Source organism: Myotis daubentonii, chromosome 2 (assembly GCF_963259705.1).
Source record: "Myotis daubentonii chromosome 2, mMyoDau2.1, whole genome shotgun sequence".
NCBI lineage: Eukaryota > Metazoa > Chordata > Mammalia > Chiroptera > Vespertilionidae > Myotis > Myotis daubentonii.
This window is the reverse complement of record NC_081841.1, coordinates 209,154,735-209,168,066: the sequence shown is the minus strand read 5'-3', so window position 1 is coordinate 209,168,066 and position 13,332 is coordinate 209,154,735. Positions and strand designations below refer to the sequence as shown.

The 13,332-nt window shown below is 41.7% G+C and overlaps 1 protein-coding gene across 1 annotated transcript in view; it reads left to right on the top strand.

The window, feature by feature from the left end:
* The window catches only part of MSR1 (macrophage scavenger receptor 1), a 69,119-nt gene that overhangs the window by 45,218 nt on the left and 10,569 nt on the right, over positions 1-13,332 (top strand). The window lies entirely within an intron of this gene.

The following is a 13,332-nucleotide window of genomic DNA, read 5'->3' as shown; positions in this document are numbered from 1 at the left end:
TACTTCATAACTGTAATTTTGCTACTGTTACAAATCGTAATGTAAATATCTGATATGCAGGATGTATTTTTATTGTTACAAATTGAACATAATTAAAGCATAGTGATTAATCACAAAAACAATATGTAATTATATATGTGTTTTCCGATGGTCTTAGGCGACCCCTGTGAAAGGGTCATTCAACCCCCAAAGGGGTCGCGACCCACAGGTTGGCGACCCACAGGTTGAGAACCGCTGATTTAAAGGAATCCTCATGTGAATCTGTAGCAAAAGGAAAAACACCGCATTTTTAATGATGTTTTGCATAATTCAAACATTTTATTTTTAAAATAAAAATTGCTATGCTTCTTGCTATGCTTCTTTATTTACACACCTACCCTTGTCTGGGAAATAATGCCACCTCTTTTCCTTCCAAAGAATTCTTCTTGTCTCTGCTTGGATCCTGAGTTTCTCCTTGACTAACAATTTTAGTGTCTAAAGAAGGGCACACTCATTGTCCTATCAGATGAGGTAAATGCCAAGTGATAGGATAGACAGGAACACCTCTTCTGAATCTCAGGGTGCAGGCAAAAGGACCCTGAGAACATGGATTAACCTCGTTGTGCTGTCCGATAATATTTAGTAATACTCATGCTAATTGCTATTGCACAGCAATATACTAGGTGAATTTTTCCATAATGTGAAAGACTTAGAACTAAGTAACCATCCTATGTTCTAGTATTGTTCTAGCAGCTATTCGCAGGCTATGGAGATCACCTAAATGACCTCTACAGCTTTTGTCACATGCAGATGGCTGGAATTACCAGTAACATTCAGAAATTCTGATTTTAGAGATTTAGGTTGTGGTCAGATATACTTAATTTCCAAAATCTCTCCTTAGGATTCTGAAGGGCAAAGTCATTAAGAAACTGTTTTTAATGTCTGATTTTTTTTTGCTGCTATCACCCATCCCAATCATTAGGCCAGAAATCTAATTTATATTATTAATAACAATAACGCCTATAACACAGAGGGTAACCCCTGTGTGCCAGATACTTTGTATACCTCCTTCACTTAAACTTCACAGAAAACTATCACTTAGTTTTATCCATGCGGATTTAGTCAGTTGAGCAACCCATGCAAAATCACACACCCAATACTATATAGGTGGCGGGTCTGCAGTTTGAATCTTGGTTAATTTGATTTTAAATTATATCTTTTGGTTCAATATCATATTTCACCATAACCTAACTTTCCCTCTCAAGCCTCTTCAAAGTACATTTGTGAACTAAAGCAATTCTCACAAAAGTCCTGAGAGGGAACTATAGGAGATATCATAAGAATGAAAGAAATAAAAGTGAAAAAAAAGGCAAAATAGTATGTCCAGAGTCATACGGGAAGTTTGTCACTCAGCTGGGACTTGGGCCCCGGTCTCCTGATTCTAGTCTAGAGAAGCATGCCATTTTCTGATAAGGAGCCTGCCCCTTCTCTGAAGAATAATCCCTGAGACCCTCCCTTTTGAAATAAAATAGTTAGGAGCTCAACCTAAGAACCCACAGGTTGAGAAATACCATATTTTACAGGTTTTATTTTTCCTTCTGTTGTTACCCAAACAAGATATGTCATCCATGTTTTCTTTTGAGTTTCTAAGAGTATCTTAAAAAAAAAAAAAAGGTGAAGATTTAAGCTAAGCAAATGGAAGCAATGTTTGCTGGAGCATTCTTTGCTGAATTTCTGTTGGGTTTTTGAGGCATCAAGTGATCTGTCCTTAAATACCTCTGGGCACAGCTGCTAGACACAAGTTATGGTCTCTCCTGTCGAGTGCAGAGGTAATAAAGACCACGCACACCATTGTCTTCTCACAATCCCAATAAGTCAACCTGGTAACAGCTCACAGAGCTCTGGACAGTTACGAGCATAAACAAAATATAGCGCACAGTGCCGAGGAGAATGGGTACTGTCTTTTCATTTACTTTCCAGTCCAATTCAAGGTACAAACGCTGAGTTACTTTGGAAAATTATTTTCTCTTCATAAAAAGTCAGAAAATCTGTACTGAGTAGTCAGTCCTGCCAAGAACCGGACAGATTTAATGTTAGTGGGCCAAATTGGGACATTTTTCTCCACAAGATCCACAGCTCAAATCCCCTACAGTCTATGCTTTCACAGGTTCCTACGATAACTTTCAGAATTAAACATAATGAATAATTCTATCACTGCCGTTTACATAGTACTTTACAGTTTAAAATACAGTTTTATACGGATTGTCATATTTGAAACCTCAATCTTAGGAAGTAGGCGTTAAGTTTGTTTTTATAAATGAGCAAATGAAACCACAAAGAGTTAGGTCACTTACATCTCAACAGCTTATAAAGAGGAACATGAATTCTTCCAGGAGGTCTAGCTGAGGCCTACAGTTTCAGAAATCAGAAAGAATAATAATGTAATTTATGCTTTTTTATGATGTGAGTTTTCTAAATTAGCATTGTTTCACATATTGATGGATGGCTTGATTATTTTTATGACCTAGGGTTTTAAGTGAAGAGCAAAAATTTAAATACCCTACAAATAAGTAAAAAAAAAAATCCCCTTTATAAAGTTTTAAATATTCTCCTCTGTAACTCTAGAAACTAAGACTCACTTAGAAATGAGATATTACAAATAATAAGATTGATTTAAAATTATGGCAAATATTCCAGTAAATGAACACTGTCCCTTGAGGAAAGCAATGCGCTTTTTGGAATGCAGACCTTTTGATTTCATTGGCATTTTGAAAATCCAGTGGTAGGAGCAGCTTATAGCTCATGATACTCTGAGGAGAACTTACACCAATGACCATGCTCTGCTTTTCTGGTCTCCCTCGATTTTTCAGTTTTGTTTGTTTTCCACACATAAGCTTATTCTTAAACATCACATTCCTACGAGAATCTGTCCAACTAGAGAGGTCTTCTTAAACACCAAGTTCTTCTTTCATCTTAAATATTTACCACTTTTTTAGTAATATTGTAAAGTCCTATCTGATGATTCAATTCAAACACTGACAAATTAATATTGAAAATAATAGCCCTCTGCTATGTTTGAACTGTCATACATTGAAGTAATACACTCTTATTCATGATTAAGTTCGATTTACTCAGTGTCATGAGTTTAGTACAGTTTAATTTGAAGCCACAAATTCTGAAACTTTCGTTTAGTTATTCAGCAGTTGAACTATGGGTGTTCCGTATAATCATGGCTGACTTTGCTAACTAATTTGCAGTGTCACCAAAATATGTACTACCCAGCTATTCTGCAGTCTCAACTCTTAGGGGTCAGTTTGTGCTTTAATATTGAAATGAAAGTGTTTGATCATCAGCCTCATGCTCTAAAGCAATTTGAGTGATTCCTGTCTAAAATAGTTTGATGAAAACATAGAAAACTTATATTCCTCCATATATCCTCATTCAAATCCCTGCCACCCATGTGACAGTGGGTGTATCCGTGCTTCTAAAAACTCATGGGCACCTAAAACCTCAGAATGTGACCTTCTTTGGAAAGAGGGTTTTGCAGATTCAGTTAAGTTAATATGAAGTCATTTGGATTTGGGTGGGCCCTAAATCTAATGACTGACACCTTTATAAAAGGAGGACACAGTGATGATCCTGTGAAGACAGAGGCCGAGATTGGAGAGTTGCAATTGCAAACCGAGAAGCCACTAGGAGCTGGGAGAAGGCAAGGAGGGATATGGTTTCAGACTCTGGCCTCCAGCGCTGTGAGAGAATGCATTTCTGTTGTTTTAAGCCGCACAACTGTGAGCATTTGTTACCACAGCCCTAGTTTCTCCGCTTTATTCTGTCCTGGGATTTCCAGAATGTTTGTCTCTCTGAACATCCAGAGTCAGATTCAAAATCTGTTACTTTCCTTTTCCAGAGAAATGTAACTTGTTTCTCCAAACCTCTGATATCTGGGTTGTGGCTTTCATAGCTAAGTAGCTCATTCAGATAATGATCTTTTTTTTTAAAATATTTTATTGATTTTTTTACAGAGAGGAAGGGACGGGGATCGAGAGTTAGAAACATCGATGAGAGAGAAACATCGATCAGCTGCCTCCTGCACACCCCTACTGGGAATGTGCCGGCAACCAAGGTACATGCCCTTGACTGGAATCAAACCTGGGACCCTTCAGTCCGCAGGCCAACGCTCTGTCCGCTGAGCCAAACCGGTCAGGGCATTCAGATAATGATCTTAAAAATAAAAATCAGTTCCATTCCTGGAGGAATCTTGCCATATTGCAAGGACGTCCGGGTCAACCTGCAACCATTGTTTTAAATGCCTGTTGCTTTTGGAGCACAAATATAATAATTACCATTGTAATATATTTAACTCTAAATCCCAATTTAAATAAATGATATAAAAAGGACCACAAGGTTAACAATATCATAATTGAAAATGAATTCTACTCCTCAAGTCATTTTTAACCTCAGTTCTTCACCCAAGCAGCAGTGATAGACACATGCAAAAAGCCCAGAATTCACATTCTTACCAACTTCTCTTTTCAAATTAGAATGTTGTCTGTCTAATAGAGGTTAGCAGATCTCTAATAACCTTTTCCTAACTTTTAAGGAGAGACCTACCTTCATAATTTATTTAGGGTTCATGTATGACTCTATCAACATCTCTGTGAATGTGTTGTCTTCTTTAAATAAAATATATTTCACACATAAAGGAAAGAAGGAGGAACATTCATAACGAATAGCTAATAAATAGTCATTTACCTGGGTTTTAGAGATACTGAAATTTTACCACACAAACTGTAGGTATTTTTTTTTAAGATACATAATTTTAACTCACATAGTTGAAGCTCTAGTTATGCCTGCCTCCCTTGCTTTTCTAAGATAAAATGCTATCTTGGAGTTCATATGTTTCTTTCCATTCAGGTTTTCATACATTTACTACATATGTATGTATGCATAAACAATAGACGTTATTGTATTGTGCATTATCTTACATAAATAGAATTATCTGTCCTTCTGGCATTGTTCTTTCCCCTCAATTTTATGAATTTCAGCTTTGAGTCATAGACCTGTTATAATAGTAAGCATTAATGAATATCCAGTCACTACTTGTGTTATCAAATTAATCTTAGTTTTTAAAATAATATAATTATATACAATTAGACAAAGATTACATATTCAATTTCTGTCCCAGAATTACTGTTAATTTGCTTAGATACTGTCTTCCAGTCTTTTTATATATAAACTAGAGGCCCAGTGCACAAAAATTTGTGCACTCAGGGGGGAGGGGGAATACCTCTGCCCAGCCTGTGCCCTCTCGCAGTCTGGGACCCCTCAGGGGATGACCACCTGCTGGCTTAGGCCCGCTCCCTGGAGAATTGGGCCTAAGATGACAAGCAGACATCCCTCTGGCAGCCTGGGAGCCCTCGAGGGATGTCCACTTGCCAGTGGAGAGCAGGCCTAAGTTGCAGTCGGACATCCTTAGCACTGCTGAGGAGGCAGGAGAGGCTCCCACCACCACCGCTGTACTGGCAGCCATCAGCCTGGCTTGTGGCTGAGCAGAGCTCCTCCCATGTGAGAGCACACTGACCACCAGAGGGCAGCTTCTGCATTGAGCGTCTGCCCCCTGGTGGTCAGTGTGTGTCATAGTGATCAGTCATTCCTAGTCCTTCTGCTGTTAGGGTCAGTTTGCATATTACCCATTTACTATATAGGATAGAGGCCTGGTGCATGGGTGGGGGCCAGCTGGTTTGCCCTGAAGGGTGTCCCGGATCAGGGTGGGGGTCCCGCTTGGGTACCTGGCCAGCCTGGGTGAGGGGCTGATGGGTGTTTGCAGGCTGGTCACACCCCCTTCAGGGTGGGGGTCCCCATTGGGGTGCCTGGCCAGCCTGGGTGAGGGGCTGATGGGTGTTTGCAGCTGGTCACACCCCCTTCAGGGTGGTGGTCCCCACTGGGGTGCCTGGCCAGCCTGGATGATGGGCTGATGGGTATTTGCAGCTGGTCACACCCCCTTCAGGGTAGGGGTCCCAACTGGGGTGCCTGGCCAGTCTGGGTGAGGGGCTGAGGGCTGTTTTCAGGCTGCTGAGCGACTGAAGCTCCCAGCCTCTCCTTTTTTCTTTTTTTTCTTTTTATTCTGGGATTTATTTACCTTCTATAGCTGTCACTGGAGCTGAGAGCCAGCTCCAGCTCTGAGGCCGTTGCTGGCTGAAAGCAGGTATCTGGGTTTGTTTAGGTTCTATAATTGCAACATTGTTGCATCCAGAGCTCAGAGCTGGGCTGCAGCAGGCGGGGAACCTTGGCTTCCTCCATCACTGGAGCAAGCAAGCCTCATGTTCACTTCAGCTCCCTGGCTGCTGGCCGCCATATTGGCTGGCAGTTAATTTGCATATCTCACTGATTAGCCAATGGGAAGGGTAGCAAAGTAACGGTTAATTACCATGTTTCTCTATTATTAGATAGGATATTTTGCATCATTGAAATAAATTTTAAATATTAATATAGTCATTGAATATTATATTAACATCTTTTCCCCCATCCTACATGATCTTTTTGACAGTTGTGCTTAATGTTTTGAAAACTATCCATCTACTGTATAACTGTCTCCCAATTTTGAGATATTTAATACATTTCTGTTTTACTTCCCCCTTTAAAAATAAATCTGCAATAATAAAATAGAAATAACCTCTGAACTTGTTAACTTTTATTATATTTGGTGTAATTTCCTCAGATTAAGTTATAAACCATTTTATAAAATATCTTTTCTATTACATATTTTTATTTGGTATCATATGCTCATAGAAATATGAATGTACTATTTAAATAAATATTTTATATATTGTTTTTTTAATATATTGTTTTTATTTTATATACAGACTTTAGAAATTATCATACTACATTTTTCCCTCCAGAACTAGGAAGCAGGAATAGTAAGATTGCCTTTAACAAGTTAAATTGCAATGAATCAGAGCAGAGATAAATGTCAAATCACCTCACTTGATTGAATGTATTAACATATATAAAGGAAAATGTGTTAACCAAAGAGTTCGCTGTCCAGTCCCAGAGGCAAAATCTCACTGCTATGTCTCATTGTAAATTAATAAATTAATTAAACGAAGAATTCACTTATTGTAATTTGACTTCCTATAAAGATTGCCCATGGGGAGAAAATGGCCTTGTCAAGCAGATACAAATATTTCAGTTTTTGAGGCAATTACATTTCTCTTTATAAATTGAATTGACATTTAGTCCCAAGATTCTGTTTAACATTAGTCTGCCACTGAGAGATAAATCCTCTAACCCTACAAAATCAGGTTTTGGAATATGTAAGGCTTTTGATCAGACCTTCCCACCAGACCCTCCTGCCTTGGGGACTTTCAGTAGACAGCCATGTCGTTTTTCTCCATAAAAAAACCTCATGATTAATTCAGTTAAATCAATCTTTTCCTTCACAATTTCCCTTATTGCTCTACATATAGAGAATATATTCCCTCTAGAGACTTGTAAAATACTAAATTTTATTGCTTCTATTGTTTGATATTTTAAACATTTACCAATTTAATTCATTCAGTTAATGCAGTTTGCATATTAAGAAGAGCTCACCATTCATTCATTCATTCATTCATTCATCCATTCATATCATAACTCTTTATCAACTAACTACTAAGTGAAAATCTAGACTTTGTCAGGTGCTAAAAAGATAATGGCAAGGATTTCTGTATAGTATAAAATAAACTAGTTTACAGTGTTTTGATAGGTCAGCTGTGCTGTGGGAGTTGGAAGTTGGAATCTTGTCCAAACTGGGAGGTTGAGGGGAGAATTGAGAGTGTAGAAATGGGAGGTTTATGTGTGTGTGGGAAGGGAAGGTGCAGGGAGGTGGTGAGGGGGGATTGAGGGAACATTCCAGAAAGGGACCAAAGCTCCAGAAATTAAGGAGAATAAGGCTTATTTAGGCAAATTGGAAAAAAGAATTATATATATATACTAGGGGCCCGGTGCACGAAATTCGTGCAATGGGTGTGTGTGGGGGTTGTGTCCCTCAGCCCAGCCTGCCCCCTCTCACATACCGGGAGCCCTCAGGCGTTGACTCCCATCACCCTCCAATCGCAGGATCGGCCCCTTGCCCAGGCCTGACGCCTCTGACAGAGGTGTCAGGCCTGGGCAGGGGACCCTCATTTCCCCCATCACTGGTTCTGCCCCCAGCCCAGGCCTGATGCCTCTGGCCCAGGCATCAGGCCTGGGCAGGGGACCCCCAGACTCCTCCGATTGCTGGCTCTGCCCCTTGCCCAGGCCTGATGCCTCAGCCAGAGGCGTAGCCCCCCATCACCCTCTGATCAACTGATCGGCCCCTTGCCCAGGCCTGACGCCTCTGCTAGAGGTGTCAGGCTTGGACAGGGGACCCCCATCTCCCCCTGATCACTGGCTCTGACCCCTGCCCAGGCCTGAGGCCTCTGGCCCAGGAATCATGCCTTGACAGGGGACCCCCATCTCCCTCTGATCACTTGCTCCACCCCCCACCCAAGCCTGACGCCTCTGACCCAGGCTTCAGGCCTGGGCAAGGGGACCATCATATCCCCCCAATCCCTGGCTCAGCCCCCCGCCCAGGCCTGATGCCTCGGCCAGAGGAGTTGACCCTCATCACCCTCTGATCACCAATCACCGGATCGGCCCCTTGACCAGGCCTGAGGCCTCCGGCAGAGGTGTCAGGCCTGGGCAGGGGACCCCCAGCTCCCCGCGGTTGCAGGCTCCGCCCCGGGCAGCGGGGACCCACAGCTGCAGCAGCCCCGCTTTAGGCCCAGGCAAGGGACCCCTAGCTCCCGGGACTGCCAGCTTCGACCGTGTCCAGCTCCCATCGCTGGCTCCACCCCTACTTCCTGCTATCACTGGCCAGGGTGGCAAAGGCGCCTGATTCTCCAATCATGGCTGGGGGGCAGGGCAAAGGCGGCCCCGGGGCCGCCTTTGCCCTGCCCCCCAGCTCTTAGCTCCCCCCTGGGTTTCCAATCACTGTCAGTGGCAGGGGGCTTCTTCCTGCTTTCCCTTTCGCCTCCCTGCATTGTGCCTACATATGCAAATTAACCGCCATCTTGTTGGCAGTTAACTGCCAATCATAGTTGGCAGTTAATTTGCATATAGCCCTGATTAGCCAATGAAAAGGGTATCGTCGTACGCCAATTACCATTTTTCTCTTTTATTAGTGTAGAGATATATATATATATATATATATATATATATATATATATATATGCCTAATACACAAATTGTCCCCACAGGAGTTCGACTAGGAGACCGATCACTTGCTATGACATGTGCTGACCACCAGGGGGTGGCTCGGAATGAAGGGAGGCCCCAGTTGGCAACCAGAAGGCCTTGATCAACCCTGATCGCCAGCCAGGCCTAGGGACCCTACCCCTGTACGAATTTTGTGCACCAAGCCTCTAGTTATATTATAAAATAAACAAAGCAGATGGAGGGTCTGAAAGGTTCTCAAAGGGTTCTATTAGAGAGGAAAGCAGAGATGAATCATAACCTTTATTATTTCAGGGATCACTTGGCAGGAGTATCCCTACTAAAATCTTTGTCTATTGTGTTTTTAACTATAAGAGGGGTTGCCAAGCTTTTTTTATAAAGGGCCAAAAAGGGCCAGAGAGCAAATAAGCCAGAAGGTCTCTGTCACAGCTATTCAACTGTGCTGTTTTAGCCTGAAAGGAGTCCTAAACAACATATAAATGGGTATGTTGCATTCCAATAAAACTTTATTAGTATAGCAGACAACAGGCTGAAATTGGCCCATGGGCCATAATTTATTCTTCACTGGTATAGAAGACTTTTTTCAAAATAATAGATAATCATGTTTGTAAGTAACAAAGATCAAATAAACTTACATTTGAAACCAAGGGGTAGGTTTTGTCTCTTTACAGAAGCTTATCCTAGTTGATTAAGAACTCCTCTTTGAGGAGCATACTCATTAAACAGGGAATTAGTAAAAAAAAAATTAATGAATAAGGTGATTAATATCACATACAACATATTTACTCCAATGCTTTCACCAGAAAATGACAACCTCAAAATTTTCAAATCTTGTAAAAATAAAAACTTTGTACTTGTATACCATTTTAAAGAATGCACTATTTCTTCCAACTTTCATAATGATCTCAAAAATACATGAATCTTGAAGGCAGGATTTGTATATTATTCAAATTTTTCCAGGAACCCATTAAAATGCCTGGTACAGAAAAATTATGTGTAGACACATTTAACTAAGAGCAAATATCATTTTCCCTTTTAAGCAGCTGAAAAACTTGGTCTTAGGTTATATGTTCCAATAAGGCCCATAAACGAACAATGTCAGAGGCAGAACAAGTGTCCAGTAACCTGCCTCCTGGATTTTAATTTCAGTTACACTCTACAGTCACAGATATGAAAAAGAACGCAGGGCTAAATAGGTAGTATAATTAATATTGCATGAATACACAAAGATTATTAAAATGACTTTCATGGAATGAACTTATTGTTATTGTCTTTGCTCAAAACTCCCCTTCAACTAGGAAATGCCTCTGACCCTCACTCCAGAAATACCATGTAAATACAAGTGACACTGTCTTTGGCCCAAGCTGTTAAGACTATAGATGGGCAATCTAACAAACTAAACCAGAGGAGGACTTCCCTGGACATTTAGAACTGTCACTGAGAAGGAGACTGTAAAATAGAAACCTGGGCATTATTAACACACGTTTTAACATGTGGACTGGGGAACAGAGTTATCTGTATTGCAACAAAAGAAAAGAATGAAGCAATTTACAGAGAGGCTTTTGTATAAAACTTGGAGAGAGATTATTAAGCAGAGTCGAGTTAGTCCAGCTGTTCTAGATGCCTACATATATATTCTTACCCCTGGGATCATAGGAAATCCTATGGTTCCTACATACATTATCATTTCCACTTTGGTTTGTGTTTCTGTTTTTAGCCAATTACCAAGTAATGACTACATACAAGGAGTCATTAAAGGGACACATGGTCAGTGTTTATCTGTGTTTACCTGATTTGAATCTGGAGAAAATCTACATTGATAAAGTTAAGAAGAGAATTAAGACAGCTACCCAGAAAAAAAACAAAAAACAAACATCACTCTTTTCTGAAATCTTTAGGTGCAAGGTAAATATTCCCCAGTGGAGAAAATCTGTCTGACTAAATATGTTAGCGTGATAGCAAAGAAACCCTAGCCATTATTTACATCCATATAATGAGCTGGCTAAACTCTAAGGAAATTCTGACCTGCAGTCTGACAAAGAAAATGCTGATTGTGGATGTTCAGAATGACAAAATGGACTTTTCTCCATCAGCAAAGCAGAGTAGTTGAAAGAGCCTGTTGGCCTGCCACTTTTCTCTGTATTAGTGCATAGATGATCAAGGATTGGCAAAATATGCTAACACTTCTGTAATTGATTTATAATTGAAAAATATTTAGTTGACAGATAGGCATCCCAAACATATTTAGCCCAAAAATATTCATTAGAGGACTTACTCCCCTTCAAAATCACACAAGCATAGGGAATTTGGAAGTAATATGCATTCTATCTACACTATTTACACTAATAAAAGACAAACATGCAAATTGACCATACCTTTGCTATGCCTTAAGCCATGCCCACCAGCCAATCAGAGCAACTATATGCAAATTAACCCAACCAACATGGCGGCCGACAGACACAGAGCTGGAGCAAGCAGGAGGCTTGGTTGTCCCAATGATGGAGGAAGCCAAGCTTCCCAACTGCCACGTTGGCTCAGAGCTCCACTCAAAGCAACAAAATTTCAATTATAGAAGGTAAATAAACCCCAGATACCTGCTTTCAGCCGGCTGTGGCCACGGAGCTGGAGCGAGCAGTAGTGGGTTGCCCCTGGCCATGGAGGAAGCCAAGCTTCCCTCCCGCCGCTCCTCTCAAGGCTACAAAGTTTCAATTATAGAAGGTAAATAAATCCCAGAAGAAAAAAAGGGGAGGCTGGGAGCTTCCGTCGCCGGGGCGGGGGGGGGGGGGGAGGGGGGGGGCTTGGCCAGCCTGAAAATGACCCTCAGCCCCTCACCCAGACTGGCCAAGCACCCCAGTGGGGACCCCCACCATGAAGGGGGTGTGACCAGCTGAAAACACCCATCAGTCCCTCACCCAAGCTGGCCAGGCACCACAGCAGGACCCCCACCCTGATCCGGGACACCCTTCATGGCAAACCAGCTGGCCCCCACCCATGCACCAGGCCTCTATCCTATATAATAAAAGGGTAATATGCAAACTTACCCTAACAGCAGAAAGACTGGGAATGACTGGTCACTATGACACACACTGACCATGAGGAGGCAGATGCTCAATGCAGGAACTGCCCCCTGGTGGTCAGTACACTCCCACTGGGGGAGTTCTGCTCAGCCACAAGCCAGGCTGATGGCTGCCAGTACAGCGATGGTGGTGGGAGCCTCTCCTGCCTCCTCAGCAGTGCTAAGGATGTTCAACTGCAGCTTAGGCCTGCTCCCTGCTGGCAAGTGGACATCTCCCAAGGGCTCCCGGGCTGCCAGAGGGATGTCTGACTGCCAGCTTGGTCCCGATCCCCCAGGGAGTGGGCCTAAGCCAGCAGGTGGTCATCCTCTGAGGGGTCCCAGACTGCAAGAGGGCATAGGCCGGGCTGAGGGATTCTCCGCCCCCCCCCCCACCCCAGTGCACAAATTTTTATGCACCAGGCCTCTAGTTTGGAATAAATATACATTCTAAAGGATTCTATAAAAGCATCAGCAGGTGTGTCTGATTAACATGTCTCCTCATTTAAATATGTAATGTGATCTTGTAGGTTAGTGGTTCTCCAAGTATGGTCCCAGGAATAACAGCTTCAGCATCATCTGGGAACTTGTCCCACTCAAGACCTACTGAGTCTTGTGGGGCCAGCCATCTGTGAATCTAATGCATACTGCTATGAACTGAATTATGTTCATTCATCCTCCTCTCCCTATGTTGAAGCCAAAAAACACCATTGTGATGATATTTAGAGGTGGAGTTTTTAGGCGATAATTAGGTTTAGATGCTATTATGAGGATAGGGTCCACATGATGGAATTAGTACTCTTAAGAGATCAGAAAGCTTGTTGTCTTCTTTCAAAAATCATCTGCTTTGTATCTCATTCAAAGAAAGAAAAACATGTTGGGACAGAATCCAGTAGCCTTATAATAAGAAATATCCAAGTTATCTTGTACCTCTTACTAGAAGATAGGATGTTTGGTCATCTATTTTTGTGTTTCTGATATTATAAAATATCTTCTCCACCTCCTATATCATTGAAAGTCACTGGATTGTGTTTTCCAATTTGTGTGTTAGTGTGTCAAGAAAATAA